This window comes from Marmota flaviventris, chromosome 5 (assembly GCF_047511675.1).
Source record: "Marmota flaviventris isolate mMarFla1 chromosome 5, mMarFla1.hap1, whole genome shotgun sequence".
Lineage (NCBI taxonomy): Eukaryota > Metazoa > Chordata > Mammalia > Rodentia > Sciuridae > Marmota > Marmota flaviventris.
This window is the reverse complement of record NC_092502.1, coordinates 44,382,184-44,400,827: the sequence shown is the minus strand read 5'-3', so window position 1 is coordinate 44,400,827 and position 18,644 is coordinate 44,382,184.

Genomic DNA, 18,644 nt, shown 5'->3' with positions numbered 1-18,644 from the left:
TCAGTCCTTAGAAGGCGTTTGGCATTAGTGCTATGGCTTAGGCATTGTGTAGGGTTGGGTTTTCTGGGAAAGGGCAGCACTGGATTCTTGACCATATGGGGGATTATACAGGACAGCGGGAAATGGAAGTAGGCTGGGTCCAGGTGGAAATTAATATTTTCTTCTATTTCAACAGGATGGATCAAAGGAGAAAAGGTTTAGGGTCAAGCCAAATCAAGTGGTTTGAGTTATTTTAAGAAGAAGCAATTCATTGCATTAGTTGCCAAACTGAAAATGCCTGGACAGCCTGTTCAAAGAGCCAGCAGCAGGAAGAGGGGAGGCCTTGCCAGAAACTCAGGCCAAAAGGCCCAGAGAGCTAGCACAGGTCCCCTCCTGTGAATTAGCATTTCAATGGTGCTACTCACAGGGGGGCTGAGAAGCCAGTGAGACTTCTCCCACAGTAGGTTTCTAAGATTGCCTTTCCATTCATTCTATCCACTCACTAGACGTGAGTCCCTGACTCCCAATACCAAAAGGAGGAGATAATTCAGAGTAGGTTTGGATTCTTGCCTTCTCGCAATATTAAAGGCTACTGCGTGCACTGTATTTTAGAGAAAACATTACCATCATCTTATTAAACCTCCTGGCAGCTTGTGAGATTCTATAATTTTTTCCCATTTACAGATGAGAAACTGAACCTCAGAGAAATCATCACAATATGTCCAACAAAATAAGTAACAGAACAAGAAATTGAAAATTCTAGTCAAGTGTGTTGAAAATGAAATCAGAGGTCCATCTCTTTGCAGAAAAGCCTGATTAGATATTATAGTAATGAACTGTGAACCCATGAAAGGGCCCTGTGCTAGGTATTCTGCATAGAAATCTTGATCAAACAAAGTTAAAAAAAATAACAAACTTTAGGTCAGTGTAAGGTACAAAGCGCTTAGACATGAAAAGGAATTTGCCAAGCAATAGAAAATCTGCCAAGAACAGTGAGAATAAGCTTTTTAAAGGAAGATTTTAATTTCATTCAACTATAAATGAAAAAGTCTCTGCCAAGGGGCAGTAGCCAAATCCAGCCTCTCATTGGACAGGTTCCACGTTCATGGTCGGGGCTATTCAACAGCCAAGATTCTTATTTTATAAACCAGTCACTGCTAATAGAATCACTTTAATTTCTGGAATTTAAAGAGTACCTTCATCGATTATAAATGAGAAGGTGAATGAAAAGCTATTTTGTTTACATTTTTACCTTTTATTTCAAGTACCAAAAATACATCTGGACTAAGTCACTTTGAGTCAGTGCCATTATGCTTTTAGAAGGAAATTTACCAATGCCTAACATAAATAATAATAATAATGTGTTTGATACAATGAGACACATGGTCATTTTAAATGAAGTCCACTTAGGCTCAATGCGATTATGAACGTTTTTTCAGCTAGTACCTGCAAGTGTGCAGAAAAGCAGACTTCCCATGAGAAAGTTTTCCTATTCTAGGCTTGTGTGACACAGGAAATGGGCAAGGGGCAGCAAAGAGGATGGACTTTGATTGATGCATAAACTCAAATACCGTGATATGTCGTACCTTAGATAGTGCTGCACCTCATTTCCTGGTGCACCCTTGCCTTCAGGCAAAGGGAGATGAGTTTTGCTTTTAAAAATGGAACATTTTTATTAGACACAGGCAACATGGTTGATGAACACAGAAGCCTGTTTCCCACATCCCACTCAGTTCTCTGCTTCCAACTGTGAGTAATAAACAGGTACCTGCAATTTTATCTGTCCATTTTCACACTTGGTATCATCTCTTTAAGAACTTATAATTTATGAACGTCCATGTCCAATACAGTCATAGTTGTTTTTATGTCCTATCTCTTTTCATAATTTTCCAATTGTTTTAGTAAATGGTCATTTGAAAAGGAAGTTTAACCTTTGGATGATTTTAGTCAGAATCCAGCACAACCCCTTGACAGTGAGTTTCTAAGACAATTACATTATCTACAAATGTTTGTTACTGAAGTGACAAACACATTTAGCTTTTTATCTGGTTCTCACTTTAATGTGTTTAAATTTTATTTCAGTAGAGAAAAGAAAATTAAGCAATTTCTATATCACTGAAGACTTCTTCCACAAAAGCATCTTTGAAAGGCAGCCTCACACCTGGTGTTTGCACAGGTTGCTGTCCATCAGTTGGAGTGCCCTGGCTGGAACACTGTGGTTCTATGGATTAAGGTGGTTCTTTCTCCTTCCTCTTCTTTTTCTCTCTTAGGTGTAGTTTGCAATCACAGGAAGGACATTACCAAATAGCACAAAGGCAGATTTCACAGGTGAGAAAATCTCAATAGGTAAATAGAATAAGAATTGCCAAATAAGACCAAGACAAAGGCTGCTAGCTGTGTTCTTCATTGCCTCGTCCATACATTGATTTTATGGAATACTGACTTTATCTGCAGCACTGTGCTAGACACTGATGCTCCACAAGTCGGACAGGAATCCAGCTTTCAAGCTCCTTCACTCTGGTGGAGACACTGTGACATGCATGGAACAGTAATCTAAAATAATAAAGTAAGTGCTAAAGAAGAGGTACAAAAAGGCTTGAGAGGAGGTGATCCTGGAACTTGAGAAACTTAAGGAAAATCTTTGTGAAAGAAATTGCTTTTTTTTTTTTTTTTTTTTTTTGAGCCTTAAAGGAGAGCAGAAATAACTCTCCACCTGGATGCCATTCCACCTTTGATTTTACCTTTCAAAATGCAATTCATTCCTTTCAAAGCAGTCTGGACTCTTGCCCATCTGTAAAGCCATCCTGATGCCACAACAGCACCTGTTCATGTTTTCTTTTCATTCTTTGAACCAGGTTAGGACAGCATATCTCACAGGTGAACGCTCTGCATTTCTCTTGCACTATCAGTCACATTCTTACTTGCAATATAGTCGTCTGTGTGGTTTCTGGTTGGCTGTTTTGGACAGCTGTTTTCCACATCCCTGACAGGCTCATATCATAAGCCTCCAGTGGGTCTCAATGATAAATGAATAAATGAGTTCATCTGCCTTTCTGTTCATTATGCTCACAGACCTATAAAGTCACTTGCCTGCCTTTCCTACAAAGGAATAATCTAAACAATGCTTGTCTTTCCTAATAGATGGGGAACATACATTAAGAAGCTTCACCTTATACACAATGACTCTTCGGCTCAGAGCGTAGCCTGTACTTTGCATGCTGGTTTCTTACAGGATTGTATGTAACTCAGGAGGAAAATCTAGGCTAAAAATGCTGCTGTTGTGTTATTACATTGCTTCCCATGAGCAATAAAGGTGAAAACTGGACTTGGCCTTGATGATTAAGCTTACTTATGTTACGGAACTTGATTTTAAGTTTGAATTACTATTTACCTCTGAGATGTGCTGTTCTAATTCTGTTTGCTTTAGATAAAACTGTTGGATGCTGTGAAGTATTTTAAAGATAACCTGCGGGCTCTCAAATAGTCAAAAGTGAATGAGTATATTGTTGACATTCCCCAAATTAAATATAAATGAAACTAGTTTACTAGTGGTAAGGATATAAATTTAAAAAGTAAAATTAACTTAATTTTCTACTTTTTAGGCATAAAGTATTAGAATTAAATATGTTATAGTTTCTTTAATAATTTTGAATCCTGGAGTAAATAACCAATTCCTCTGTTTAATAACAATTCCTCTGACAGAGAATTGTGAAACACAAAAATAAGGTATCATGAAATATAATTAATTATTAGAAAAAAGTTCATCTTCTCCTTTGGAAAGAATACTATAACATCAGGTGAGAACTGTAAATCAAGACTTGAAACAGAGAAACAGGGATTCATTTATTTTTTGTTTAGTTCTAATGATCTATCCATGCTGTGGCACCTTAGTGTGTGGCACCTTAGTGATCTGGACAGCTATTGCATAGAACCTCACATCCTTTCAGTACCATCTGAATGTATCCATTATCATTATCACCCATTCCTTACTGGCTTTGGCCAGTTTCACGCGTGCTATGACTCTGCCTCAACTTGGAAAGTATGTTCTCACTTCCTGTTAAGGGGATCCTTGGAAAATGGTTGTGGGACATTTATGGGAACACACCTGAGACACAAATATAACTTAGAACTTTAGAGGAGTCAATGACCATGAGGCTAGTCTGGAAAAAAAAAAAAGTGTGGCCAACTTAATATTACAATGTTGTATGATCAGTCTTTGTTTCCTTTTCTGCTTTACTTCCCAAGTCCTTCATCCCCATTCTCTAGGATTATTTCCCAAATAAACTACCTGCATACCTAAAATTAGGATTTCAAGGGGAGGAAGGATAAATTGGTTGGTACCAGGATTGGCTTTAGGAAGATGTTATGATGGGATTTCAAGCTGGATCACTTAATAGTCAAATAGCAATGAGGAGCCCATTGTCTATGGTAAGTGGGGTAGTAGTAATCCCTAGCATGAGCAGGGCATGGTGGTGAATGCCTCTAATCCCAGCAAGGCTGAGACAGGAAGATCATAAGTTCGAGGCCACCTTCAACAACTTAGTGAGGCGCTAAGCAACATAGTGAGACCCTGCCTCAGAATAAAAAATAAAAAGGGCTGGGGATGTAGCATGTAGCTCAGTGGTTATGTGCCCCTGGGTTCAATCTCCTGTTTCAAAAAAAAAAAAAGTAAACCCTAGTGGTGCAGCAATATCACAATTATACTCAACTATGGGAAAAACAAAACAAAACAAAATATAAATGAGTAGCATATATATATTGGGAATGGCCTGGGGAGGAACAAAGTAGAAAAGGGACTATGAGAAGGAATAAAGCTGATGGTCAATGACCTGGAAGGTACCCATGGACTGTCCTAAAGTTATCCTAGGATGGCTCCACTATGGGCTCAATAGTGGACAATATTAAATGAGGTGTAGATGATGAAAGTATATTGGAGAATATCAAGGTTAGGTGGCTTGAGGAGGTAGGAAAGTTAGAATGGATGTATTAGATACAATCAGAAAATTCATTCCTTATTTTTCCAGAAGGTTCCAGAAAACAGTCCTTTTATTAAGGTAATAAGGAGCACACTGGTAAAGAACAGAACAACTTTGAGAACAACAGTGGTGACTATCCCCTATATGTCAGGGTTTACAATAATAGATGATGCTACCATGGTACTGGGTTCCAATCATATTGAAGATGATTTACATCTATACCAGCAGAAATTAGGTGGGTAGAATTTAACCATAATTATCATAATATGCCACAAGTCAAGCCCAGCCAAGAGGGGCAACTGGACCACAGGAATGAGTATTATTAGGAGAAATAAGCATATTAACAATAACTAGCCAGTTATCATTTTAAAAATCAAGAACTGGCAAGTAGAATTCTGATGTCAGATGCTGCATTGGAATAAATTAAGATTCCTCATTCAGTCTCCAGATCTATTTCAGTTCAGGAAGCGGAGAAAACTTGAGAGAATCCTGCAATGATACCACAAAGTGTGTGTGTGTGTGTGTGTGTGTGTGTGTGTATACATTTTTTTTCTCATTATCCTTATCCTTTCCAAAGGGCACCTAAACCATTAACTTGGCATTGGGCAGAAGAACACTCAAAATTTCGCAAGGACTTGTTGGATACAGTCTAACACTGATACTAGAGGAACCAAAACATTGTCATATCCCTTTTATTGAAGTGTGGATTGATGGAAGAAAGACAGTAAATGTACTTCTGCCCCAAGCACATTTCCATTAGGTCCTCGGACCCATCCTGTGGATATTTTCCTGATCCCTCTGTCTATAATTGGGCTACATATGATTAGTAGACAGCAGAGCTCTTACTCTGGCCAGTGAAATATAAACCACTCCTTTTTTTTTTTTTTTTTTTTTGAGAGAGAGAGAGAGAGAGAGAGAGAGAGAGAGAGAGAGAATTTTTTAATATTTATTTTTCAGTCTTTCGGCGGACACAACATCTTTGTTTGTATGTGGTGCTGAGGATCGAACCCGGGCCGCACGCGTGCCAGGCAAGCACGCTACCGCTTGACCCACATCCCCAGCCTCCAAAACCACTCTTTTTGAAAGGGCCATTGTCAGTCTCATAAACTGTCCCCCATTAAAATAGTAAATTAGAAATAAATTCCAGAGATTAATACTACTATCAAGGACTTAAAGGATGAAAGACGCTCCCCATCATATTTCCACCCAATTAATCTATTTGGCTGCTGCAAAAGCAGTTAAAGCATGATAGATGGCTGTGAGCACCCATAAAGTTAACCAAACAGCATCCTTAATCATGGCTTTTATGCCAAATGTGGAATCCTCCTGGGAGAGATCAACGTAGACTTTGGTACTTGGCATGCAGCCATAGATCTGGTGAATGCTGTATAGCTGGTGAATGTGTCCTTTTTAATCCCTATTGATAAGGAAAATGAAGAGCACTTTGCTTTTATTTGGTAAAAATACCAGTTCACATTCACTGTCTTGTACTTGGGGCTATGACAACTATACTGCTCTGTCACATAGAATCTATGGAGACCTTGATCACCTTGATATGCTGAAAAATGCCATGCCACATTGATGATGTCTTGTTATGAGACGTGATGATCAGTAAATATCCTAGTAAGAAACATGCATGGCACAGGGTAGGGTTTGAATCTCTCTGCCACTTAATGCTTCAGCTCAAAACCTAACCTTCATAACCTATTTTGTGGGAATGGACTGGAAACGTTTAACCATCTCTCCTTTGCAGGGAGTATAATGTTCATCTTTGTCAACAGAGGGCACTGGAGGGACACTGCAGGAAAAAGAGGCATCTGATTTGGTCCCGCTGCTGTTTTGCTGCTTCTTGCTCCTATTGTGCAACCGGCAGACGTGTTTGTGTGTCAGAAAGAGGGAAAGAATAAGGGAGGGAGGGATTGAGAGAGCAAGGGAGTGAAGAAGAGATGGGGAGTTAGAGAGAACATCCAGTGGTGCTTTGCCATAGCTGTGCAACCCAGAGCACACAATCCCTTGGAGAACTTGAAGCCCCAGCCCTGGTCTAGTGACCACTTTGCTGAGGCCCTCTGAATATGGACACCAGGACAGCAGGCCTTGTGCTACTCTTGGTGAGCAAATTCCTGGTGTCCTGACTCCCTGTGTCAGCCCCTCCATCAGCTTCAGCCATCTGCAACCTGAAAGACAGCTTCCTATGATGCTCTCCACACAGTTAGTGCACACCCCAGCCATACACTTATGTTGAACAGACTCCTGAGCTGAAATGCTCTGGGAACCCACTCACCAGCTTTAGCCTGTCTGCATCTTAGAGAGGAATTTTCTATTGCTTGGAGATTTTAGACCATATCTAGCATAGACAAATCGGTGAGTTTCTTATCCAAAGGGCTGAAAGTCCACCCTTTCCAAAAATTTGAATTTTAGTCTAGATGAGGGGGACCCTCCACCCTGCTCCTGCCCAGTGACCTGACTCTTCCTTGAATACTGTCTCTCAACCCTAGGAATTCTCTAAAGCTCTCTTGAATCTTAATAGCTATTCTCCTGATATAGTTAAGAATTTCTGACATTAAACTTCCCATTCATGTTATTGTGGGTTTCTATTTAATGATTAGACCCCGATTGATAAAATCTCACAGAAAGAGATGTGTAACTTTGGTAAATACTTTAGGTGTCCAACGGTGAAGGGACATGCAGAGACATTGTCTCTAAGGTAAAGACAAAGTGTTGTAACTCGAAACCCTTAGTATTAAGAAGTGAACATAGTATTTGGTGAATTTCATCAGATTTTTTTTTCCTTTTTATTGGTTCTTTTTAGTTACATATAACACCAGGACTCATTTTGACATAATTATAAAGGCATAGAATATAATTTTCTCTAATTCACTTTCTAGTATTCCCCCTTTCTCTCCCTTCCTCCCTCCATTGTCCCCTTCCCCTTTCCCTCTACTATACTTATTTTTCTGCGATTTATTCGTCTTTTAAAAAAAATTTTGGTGTATTGATAATGAGATTCACTGTGGGATATTCATATATGTATATAGGAAGTTAGATTAGATTCATTCCACTGTTCTTCCCTTACCTAACTGTCTCTTCTCTTTTTCTTCATCTAGTCCACCGATCTTTCTTCTATTTTTATAGAATCAATCACACCCCTACCCCTCTTACTTTGGATTAGCTTCCCCATATCATAGAAAACATTCAACCTTTGACTCTCTGAGTCTGGCTGATTTAACTTAGCAGGATAGTCTCCAGTTCTATCCAGGTACCAGAAAATGCCATAATTCATTCTTCTTTATGGCTGAGTAATGCTTCATTGTGTCTATATTGCACATTTCTTTATTCATTAATCTTAAAGGGCAACTAGGTTGGTTCCATAGCTTGGCTATTGTAAGTTGTGCTGTTATAAACACTGATGTGAATATCCCTATAGGATGTGCTAATTTTAGATCTTGTAGATACATACCAACGGGTGAGATAGCTGGATAATATGATTGTTTTATTCCTAGTTTTTAAAGGACTCTCCATACTGCTTTCCAGAGTGGTTGCATTAATTTGAAGTCCCACCAACAACGTGTGAGTGTACCTTTTCTCCCACATCTTTGCCAACACTTATTATTTTTATTATTGATAACTGCCATTCTGACTAGAATGAGATGAGATGTCAGTGTGGTTTTGATTTGCATTTCCCTAATCACTAGAGCTGTCGAATATTTTTTTTTCATATATTTGTGGTCCCTTTTTCCTTTTTCCTGCATCCCAATAACTAGAATGCACAAATCCATAATCAAAGGACTTGCCCAAACTCAGTATTACTTCCAGTAACCTATGTGGCAAGTGTGTGCTTCACATCCAGCAAGCTTCAGTTGTGTGGATTAGAGTCATGATTCCCTGTAAGGGTATGGTAATGCTTTCATCAAGGAACATAGTAAGGACTCACTGAAATTGAAATTATGACTAATATGTCATTACTTTGCCTTCTGATACCAGTGGGTCCATGGGCAAAGAAGCAAATTACTCTGCTGGTGGGGTAATTTTCCCTGCTTATGTTGGAGCTAGAATTGCTGCCACACAGCAAGGACAAAGAAGGTCTAGCTGGAAGTCAGAAGATTCAAAGAGGTATTGCTTCTTTCTTTTCTATGTAGATAGTAGATGGCCAGTTGTAGCAACTACAGCCTGATGATGGCAAGGCAACCCAGGGCTTGGTCACCTTGGGGGAAAAAATTATGTGCTATCTCACCATAAGCAATCTACCTCAGCTGAAGTGACAGCGTGGGATGAGGGAAATAGGAAAGGGTTGAGTAGTATCAATTACAGCTTTAGGATGACTTGCAGTGTTTCATTACCTCTAAGGTCTGATGTGCTTGCAGAGATTGAGGCTGGCTATCACCTCAGATAAGGTTCTGTGACAGCTCTTATGGAGCACTTAGTAAAGGGCATGCAAAGATCTGAGGGAAAAAAGGAATGAAGTGTACCAAAGGCTTCTTATGTGCCACTTCACATTCTCAAGTCTCACAAATGAAAAGTAGCTCCAAACAGACTTTGAACATCTTTGCAGAGGTATTTTATGACAGCGCCTTGCCTCATCAATGCCTTCTTACATCCTGCTCTGGAGCTTCTCCGATACCAAGCAGTGGAAACCCAATCAATATTCGCACATATGCAAACATTAGGTGCTGGAGAGTTAATATGCATGGGGCCAACTTTTGAACAAGGCGAGTTGTTATTATATGGCTTCATAAAACTCCTAGGAGGTATCCAGCAAGAATGAACAGATACAGCCAACTGAACCATGCATCTTTGTATCTACCTCTTCCTTTATGTCTTACCACCACCCACTATTTATTCTTGGGTTCTCATTCCAAATAATACACCAGCACACAACTTTTGCCTGCACCTCTGTTGTCAGTGGGGAAATTGCCCAAGACCCTTGGCGTTCTTATTTCCCATCTCAAACTTTCTTAATGCTGCAATGCATATTACACCTTATATTTTCTCAAGCCCACAGTTCTGTCTCATGCCTAAGAATAAGTTTCTCATTTGTATTTTCATTATTTTATATTTGTATTTATCCCTTAACCTCCCATCTCCCTCAAGAACTTGCTTCATCAAGTATCTATTCTGTTTTTATATCTTCAGTTCCTCCAATCCACGTGACTCAACCCTATAGACTACATTCTCAGGTCTCCCCTGTACACCAGACTTTACTTGAACTCTAGATTCTTGACCTTTAATTTATCTTTACACCTCACACTTGGGAAGGATGAGTGTACATTGGTTGTCCCCTCTTCCTCATAACTGCTCATCCATTAACTCCTTAACCTCTGGATATATGGCTTTCTTAGTCATCATTCTACATTACCTTGTTTGCTAAACATACTGGGAACTCTTTTTCCAATAAATTGTTAAATAGCTTTCACTCTAAGTTTTTGTGAACTCTCTGAAATTCTGACTTTATTTCTGGGATATGTTCTCCTTTTTTGCTCTGACAGTGTTCTCCTCCATTTCTTTCCTCAAATTAAAACTTCTTGGGATCCACTGTGTTAATATGAATGTAAATAGAAGTTTAGTCCTGTGACCAACACTATTTTCTAACTATACTTTCCTTAAATAATTTTATTTCAAAATGAAACACCTAACAATTCTAGCACAGTTTCTTACTAATTTATTTTTATGTAAGTGAAATCAAGCCTTTTTCAAGGGCAAGTCACAGATTTCCATTGACCAGAAGAATCTCTGCTAATATATATATACACAATTGATATCTCAAATTCGAAATGTTGGAAATATAATGTATCATTGTTGCTCTTATATCTTGCTGTTTATAGGGGCTTCCAAATTTCCTTAATAATAATTCTTTCATCATAATGTTCTCTTTTTCTGGTCCTCTAAATCCAACCAATTCCCAATTTCTGTTGGCTTGTCATTTACCTCTCTTTAGTCTGGTTTATTTTACTCATTTGCACTGCAGTCTTGTCAAGGTGTTTATTCTCATTGGACCTATTGGAAAAGGATTTTAAATGGTCTCCCTGACACTGAGCATGTGACTATAAGGTCAATTTTCTTAAAGCACAAATAAGGTACTATCACTCTCTTTCTCCCAATGAATCAGTGGTTCCTTGCCGTGAAGTTCATGCTCCTTAGTTTAGTATTCAAGGTCTGGCCTCTGCCTTTATAAACCTATTTCCAGCAGTTTCCCTTTATAAACTACACTTCGATGTAAAAACTTAGGCTGTATACTGAAGTCAAAACTACAGGGTGTTAGAGCCAAGCATAATCTGTGTTCCAATCACAGGCTTTCAGCTAAGTGACAGTGAGATCTTAGGCCAAATCCTAATGCTAACTGTGAGGTCCCATTTCTCTCATATGAAATATAGTACAGTTAATACCCACCATAAAGTCTTGCTAAAGACTTTATGGTTGGTATTGAAAAAAGATAAGATAGTAAAATGACCAAGCAGTGTCTGATACCTAGTAGGAGAGTAATAAAGACTGCTTTATTCCTCTCACCTTCCTTTTTAATGTATGTCCCAAGATTTCCAGGAGCAGGCCAACTTGCCCAAAATCAACTTGCCCAATGGCTAGCATCCCAAATTGAATTGACTATTTGGCAAATTATTTTCGGGACATTGACATATATCCAGACTTACTGCCTCTGTGTGTTGCTAAGCTTGTTCTATCTGTCCACATGTCTTTGTCTAACATGCAAGCTCTTCTGCTCCTTTCCATCTCAATGTCTTCTCTCTTGCATATGAACTTCTGTAGTGGCTTGCTTGTATTATCTATCACCTCCTGAGTTCACCCAATGTGGCCCCAAAATTCAGGAGAACACATATTCAGGAAATGTACCCAACTTTCTTATAGCCTCTATATTATTGAGATGCCTCAGAGACACCTTGTTCTAAATCTATGCTTGGTGGTAAATTATCTGCAATGACCTCATGCCAGAATGCACCAAACCCTCCAGGATGCTCTGCTTCAGCCTAATTGCCTCAGAACATTCAGACACAAGAGTAGAATCACAAGATCTGGAAAAACCTCCTTTCATTAAACATAAGATAAAATAAAATTCTATTCACATGCTGTTAATTTTTTTTTTTGCCTTCCTTTCGTCTGCCGGCCATCCATTATCATTTTTCTAATTACTTCCAAATCAATACCTATCATCTCCTTCTATTTATTCTGTGATAGCTGTTAGTTCAGTTGTCTTAGCTCCTCTACTAGATGAAGAATGTCCTTATGATTTGGGACCTTACGTTTTTTACATTTTGTCTAATATAGAACCTTGACTGAAACCGTTTCTAAATAGTTTTTTTTTGGGGGGGGGAATTAAGACATGTTCATTGCATTGTACTAGATATGGTAGGAAATGTAAAACACACTCACATACACACAGACACACAGACACACACACACACACACACACAACACACAACCTCAATTCCCAAGGAATTTCCTTTTAGGTAAAGACATATGTTATTTACAAATGAATTGCTAATAACCATGTGAAGTCAAACATGATTGATCATAAATGTCTGACTATAAAGAGTAGGGAGGCTGAGTTCTGCGGACGGTTACACAACAAACCCCATTCTTGGATGAACTACCACTGGGCTTTCTGGGGTACAGCCATGGAAGCTTAAGTCTCCTAGCAGTGGCTATTCTCCAACATGGTGCTATGTATAGACCATGAATGAGGGGTGGTGGATGACTGTCTAGAGGAAGCTTCATAAAGTCCCACCCCAACTATGCTTGTTGCCATGGTATCCTCAAAGAAATGGTGGCACAGAAATGGCTGAGAATAAACTGGAAGACTCAAAGTCACTGAGGTTAAAATGAAGCATAAGGACCTCACGGGGGCATGGGGTAAGGCTACAGACATCAACAAAGATGTCCAGGGCACAGTCCTGGGACTAGATGAGACAGCTATATCTGGGTGGAAGACAGTGAGGACAGAAGACACAGATGTTACATTCTCTCCAGAGGGCACACATTAGTACCCACCTCTAAGAATTTAACAAAATGTCAAGGGAGAGTCCTAGGAGAGAAGGGGAATTAGAGAAGTCTAAGAAATTAATCTAAGTTTTTATCTTAACATTTTTCAAAAACTATCAAAATGGGAGTTTCTTAAATAATCTGATTTTGACTATGCCCTAAACCAACTGCGATAATCCTATCTGCTTCAGCTGATAAACAGATTTAGGAATGAGCCTGAATCTAGGACCAAAGACAAATAGTATATAAGCATTCTCTGAATTTAAATGATTGGTTCAGGAAAGATCACATGGCCGACACTCAGGACGTTGATTTATGTATAAAAGGTGTGGCTTGTAGTCTTCGTTTCAGAAGACAGATATTGAGGGAGCAGCCTCAGGAAAAGTCAATCTCAGAGGGAGGGAAAGAGAAAGGAAGGTGAAAACTAGACAAAGAATGAAAGAATGAGAGGGCAGGAGAGTCTTGGTGACATTATCAAGCCATGGACTTGACCTTCACTCTGAAAGCAGTTCCCCCTCTGGATTAGCAAATAATAATTTCCCTGTATTTGTTATTTAGATTTAATCAGGTGTTTCTGATATTTTCCACTGCAAGTATCTAAATTTATCCTGATAGTGCTCAAATTTGGCTTGGGAACACTTTACCAACCAACTATAACACCAAACAGGACCGATTTCTTCCATGAAAAGCACTGTAGGCCTGATGAACAAATCCACAAAAGAGAAACATGACACATGATAAAAGAACCCTTTACTATCATTCTTTCTTTCTAGTTTACATTTCCATTTATAAAACAGTACATCTAAGTTATAGGATTTTGTAAAACAAAATTTGAAAGAGAGTAAAATAAGTCACGCATGATCTTGGCACTCAAAAGTATCTTCTGAATATTTTCTGCTTTCTTTGAGTTATGTTGTTTATTCAAAGTTCTCCTTTCTTCTTCCCTTCTTCCTTCCCTCTCCTCTCCCCTTCCCTTCCCTTCCCTTCCCTCCCCTCCCCTCCCCTCTCCTTCTCTCCCCCCCCCCCCTCCTTGCACCTTACCCCCTTTCTTTCTTTTCTTTGTGCTTGCGATTGAACCCAGAGCATTATGCACGCTAAGCACACACTCTACTACTGAATTGCACTCCCAAGCCCCAGGATTATTTCTTATAGCATATGTGTGATTATATTATTATAATGTAATTTGGGACCTTGTTGATTTCCACATAACATGCAACTGTAAGAATAGACTCCAAAACCATTGAGCCAAGATCTGCCATTGGGACGCTGCACTTAAAAACTTGGCCCAAATTCAGCATTTTATCTCTAGGCGATCGTTTAGGGGGGTTCTGGGATTTCTATTACTGGTTTGCTGGTGGGGAGCCAGCAGGTATTGGTATCAGTTATCACAAGAGTGGGGAGGCCAGGAGGGCATATCAGGTTGCTGAATGACCCTTTGGTTCTTCACACTGGTCCTGTAGCATCAATGGAGTGGGGTGCCCATGTGGAGGTAGAAGGCAGGAGAAGTTTGGTCCTGTAATTGGGAGTACTTCTGTGTGTCTTGCCCCAAAAGGCCATTTCTGTGTACTAAGTACTTCATTCAAGAACTTATATTCTTTATTAAAGGACTTACATTCTTTTCCAGTGTCTGCTGGCTCCTTTCCTTGAATCTATTGTGACAACTCTATAGTGAAGTATGATAATAACAGCAGCTAGCATCTATAGAGCACTTGTTCTGTACCATAAAAGGATACACACTGACTCCTAATTTTCATGACAACTATATGAAGGAGATAGTATCATTTTACATCTCTATCATTCCCATTTTTTCACATTGGGAAACTGAAAGAGATGTTACGTAACTTGCCCCAGTACATAATAACTAAGGGTATGTGGTTTCACCATTGGTACACACCTCATTTGTTATATGCTTCATAATTACTTGAACATTTTCCAGGTGATTACAAACTTTTAATACATATTACTTTAATGACCAAAATAAATACTACATTCTTCACCCTCCTATGATCTAACATTTGGATTACCCTTTCTTTAATTTCATAAATAATCCTGTGGTGAATATATCTGCATAGAAAGATTTTCTGCACTTAGGATTTAGGATTTTTAGAGGGACACATTCTTGGAAGTAGAATTATAAAGTCTAGTGGTATGACTATTTTAAAGCTCTTGAGACATGTTGCAAATTAAATCCCAAAAGTGGCATATCAATTTACACCCTCAACAGAAAAGGAGGAGAGATCCCTCTTTCACCAACTGTCATTATTGTGAGATTGTACTGTATTCTTTTGTTGATCTGTTATGCCTGGTAAAAAACAATGCTCAATCTTTTTTTCTGAATTCTTTATATGCAAAGAATTTTTTGTAATAATTAACAAATTTACATAAAACAACCTACCTGAATAATAAAGATAATACCTAAACATTTAATCCTTTATTTAAACTACTATCTTGTTACTGAAATAATAAATTAGTTAAACTTAAAAAAAGAATTCAAAGGCTGCACAACTACAAACATATTAACTCTTCCCTCAGCATAACACTGAGTGAGTAGCTAAGGAGCAAATGTTATTCACAGAGAGGCACTGCAATAAAATGACTACCTAACCTGAATGAAAACAGAATTATATCTAAAGTACTTATTTACATTTCTTAATTAAATGAAATATTGGTATTACATATGTGAGGGAAAAGAAAAAAACTATATAATGTCCAAATATAAAATGTTTTTTCCCATAAATTGAAAACAAGCAATGTTCACGAGTTCTTCTCATTGAGTCTCTCAGCGCTTAGGTTGACTTCCAAATGCCCTTTCCAGTTGATGACTTAAACAAAAGCCTTTGGATGCTATAAATAGGTCCGTCCACCCCACCATTCTCCTGCCTCCCGACAGGCTTTATGGCCTCCCTCAGGAATGTACTTGGGCCAGATGGCCTTCAGCCCAATTTTCTGTAAATATTCATTTTTAATGATAATAATTTAAAATACTAATTTGCTCTTACCCAAGGCCATCTCTACAGAGACATTGTGGTGCTACTAATTAAGCCTCAGAAATATGGCTTTCTTTTCTAGTCTCACTAAATGCCTAAGGGTTTGTCCCCAAAGCCATTTCCTGAGCTTGAGCAACAACATCTTCAGCAGACCACAGTGTCAGCCTCCTCCTTCCATCAGAATGATGTTTGAGACACCGGGGTGAAATCACACTGTGTGGTTATCTATTTTGGCTGGAGATGCTCCCGGGAGACAATTTTAGTTCCCTTCTTCAGGTTGAAGATGACTATATGAAGGAGCTATATGAAGGTGACTCCCTTTTATAACTCCAGAAAAACTATCTGATGGCTTAGAGCAATGCTTTTCAAACGGAAGGATGAACCCATTAAATAACAGTTTTCAACCTAGAATCATTTAGCTTTCAGAGGGTTTAGAGATAGAATTCAGTATGAGTATGAGTTTGGGTGTGAAAAGAATCTAATATTTATCATTCCCTTTAACTATTAATATTACAGTAGTATTAGTAGTACTTATATCATGGTCACTGACAGAAATCATAGATATTTTCAGATGTACCTTAGGTCACACAGGTTTCTTTAAATATTGTTTATTCATATTACCACTTTGAGATTATGGTAATTTATTTCAAGTTTTAATTTAAAAGCTAGAATGCTGTTGTGTTATATAATTTAAATGTTTTAATAACGGTATTTCAATCTAATAGTTTTCCTTTATAATACCATGTACTTTATTGAATGCATAAAATGTAATTCCAGTAGCATACACACTCTTCCAAAGTGTATAGGGAACACTATCTAGGACAGGCAATAAATTAGACCACAGATCAAATCTGAATAAATACAAAGAATTGAAACCATACAAAGGAATGTAATGAAGCTATAAATCAATAACAGACAGAAGAAGAAATACTGTTGACCAACAAATATTGAAAAAATCTTCAATATTTCTAGCTATTCAAGAAATGCAAATTAAAACTACAACAAGATTTCAGAATAGCAATTACCAAAAATACAAGCAATGATAAATGTTGGTGAGGATGTGGGGAAAAGGGTACACTCAAACATTTCTGTTGGGACTATAAATTGGTACAACCACTACGTAAAGCAGTAGGTTAATTCCTCAGAAAACTTGGATTAGAACCACCATTTGACCCAGTTATCCCACTCCTAGGTTTATACCTAAAGGATTTAAAATCAACATACTAATGTCATGCAGCCACATCAATGTTAATAGCATCTCAATCACAATAGTTAAACTATGGAGCCAACCTAGGTGCCCTTCAACAGTGAGTGAATAAAGAAAATGTGGTATATATACACAGCGAAATATTACTCAGCCATAAAAAAGAATGAAATTATGGAATTTGCTGGTTAATGGATGGAACTGGAGACTATCATGCAAAATGAAATAAGTCAATCCCCCCAAACCAAAGGCTGAATGTTTTCTCTGATATACAGATACTAATTCACAATAAGGGGGATGGTTAGGGAAGATTAAAAGTACTTTGGATTAGACAAAGGGGAATGAAGAGAAGGGAGGGAGAATGAGAATGGGAAAGACAGTAGAATAAATCAGACATTACTGTCCTACGTGAATATATGATTACATAACTAACATAGTTCTATATCATGTACAACCAGAAAAATGAGCAGTTATACTCTCTCTCTCTCTCTCTCTCTCTCTCTCTCTCTATATATATATATATATATATATATATATATATATATAATATGTCAAAATACATTCTACTATCATGTATAACCAATGAGAACAAAGAAATTTAAAAGTCTTGTCATAAATAAATTAATAATTAAAAATAATAAAAAGAAATCAATAACAGAGAGAAAACTGGAAAACTGACCCAGAGGAAAGTAAACTGCACACTCCAAGACAATGAGTGGGTCAGAGAAGACACCACAAAGGAAATTACAAGACATCCAGGGGAAAACAATAATGAAAACAATACCCAAACTGATAGGATGCAGCAAGACATTGCTCAGAGGCAAATTTATAGCTGTGAATGCCTAAATCAACAAACACAAACATACCTAACTTATACTTTAAGGAAGCAGAAAATGAAGAGCAAACTAAAGTCGAACTAGCAGAAGGAAGGCAATAATAAAGATTAAAGTGGAGATAAATGAAATAGTGAATGGAAAAATAATAGTATCTATGAAATCAGCAGTTGATTCTTTAAGAAAGAGAGTCAATGTGATCAAAAGATTTAACTGATAAATTTTTAGTCAGACTAGTTTAGAAAGAGAGATGATGGAAAAAACTAAGATCGGAAATGAAAGTGTGTGGGAAGTTGTACACCATGTATGTATGTCATGTCAAAATACATTCTACTGTCATGTACAACTAAAAAGTACAAATAAAAAAAGAAATGAAAGTGGATATATTTTTACAATTGGCCTTATAGAAATAAAAAAAGATTATATATATAATATAAGGAATTATACAACAGCAAATTTGAAAAACTAGATGAATGGATTCCCAGAAATACACAGATGATTACAACTGATGAGAAGAAATTGAAAATCTAAACACCTGTAACAAAGAGAGGTTTAATTAGTGTTAACCTGCCCACAACAAAAGGCCAACACAAAACTTCACTAATGAATCGTACCAAATATATAAAAAAGAATTAACATCGATCTTTCTGAACTACTCCAGAATAATAGAATGGGAGGG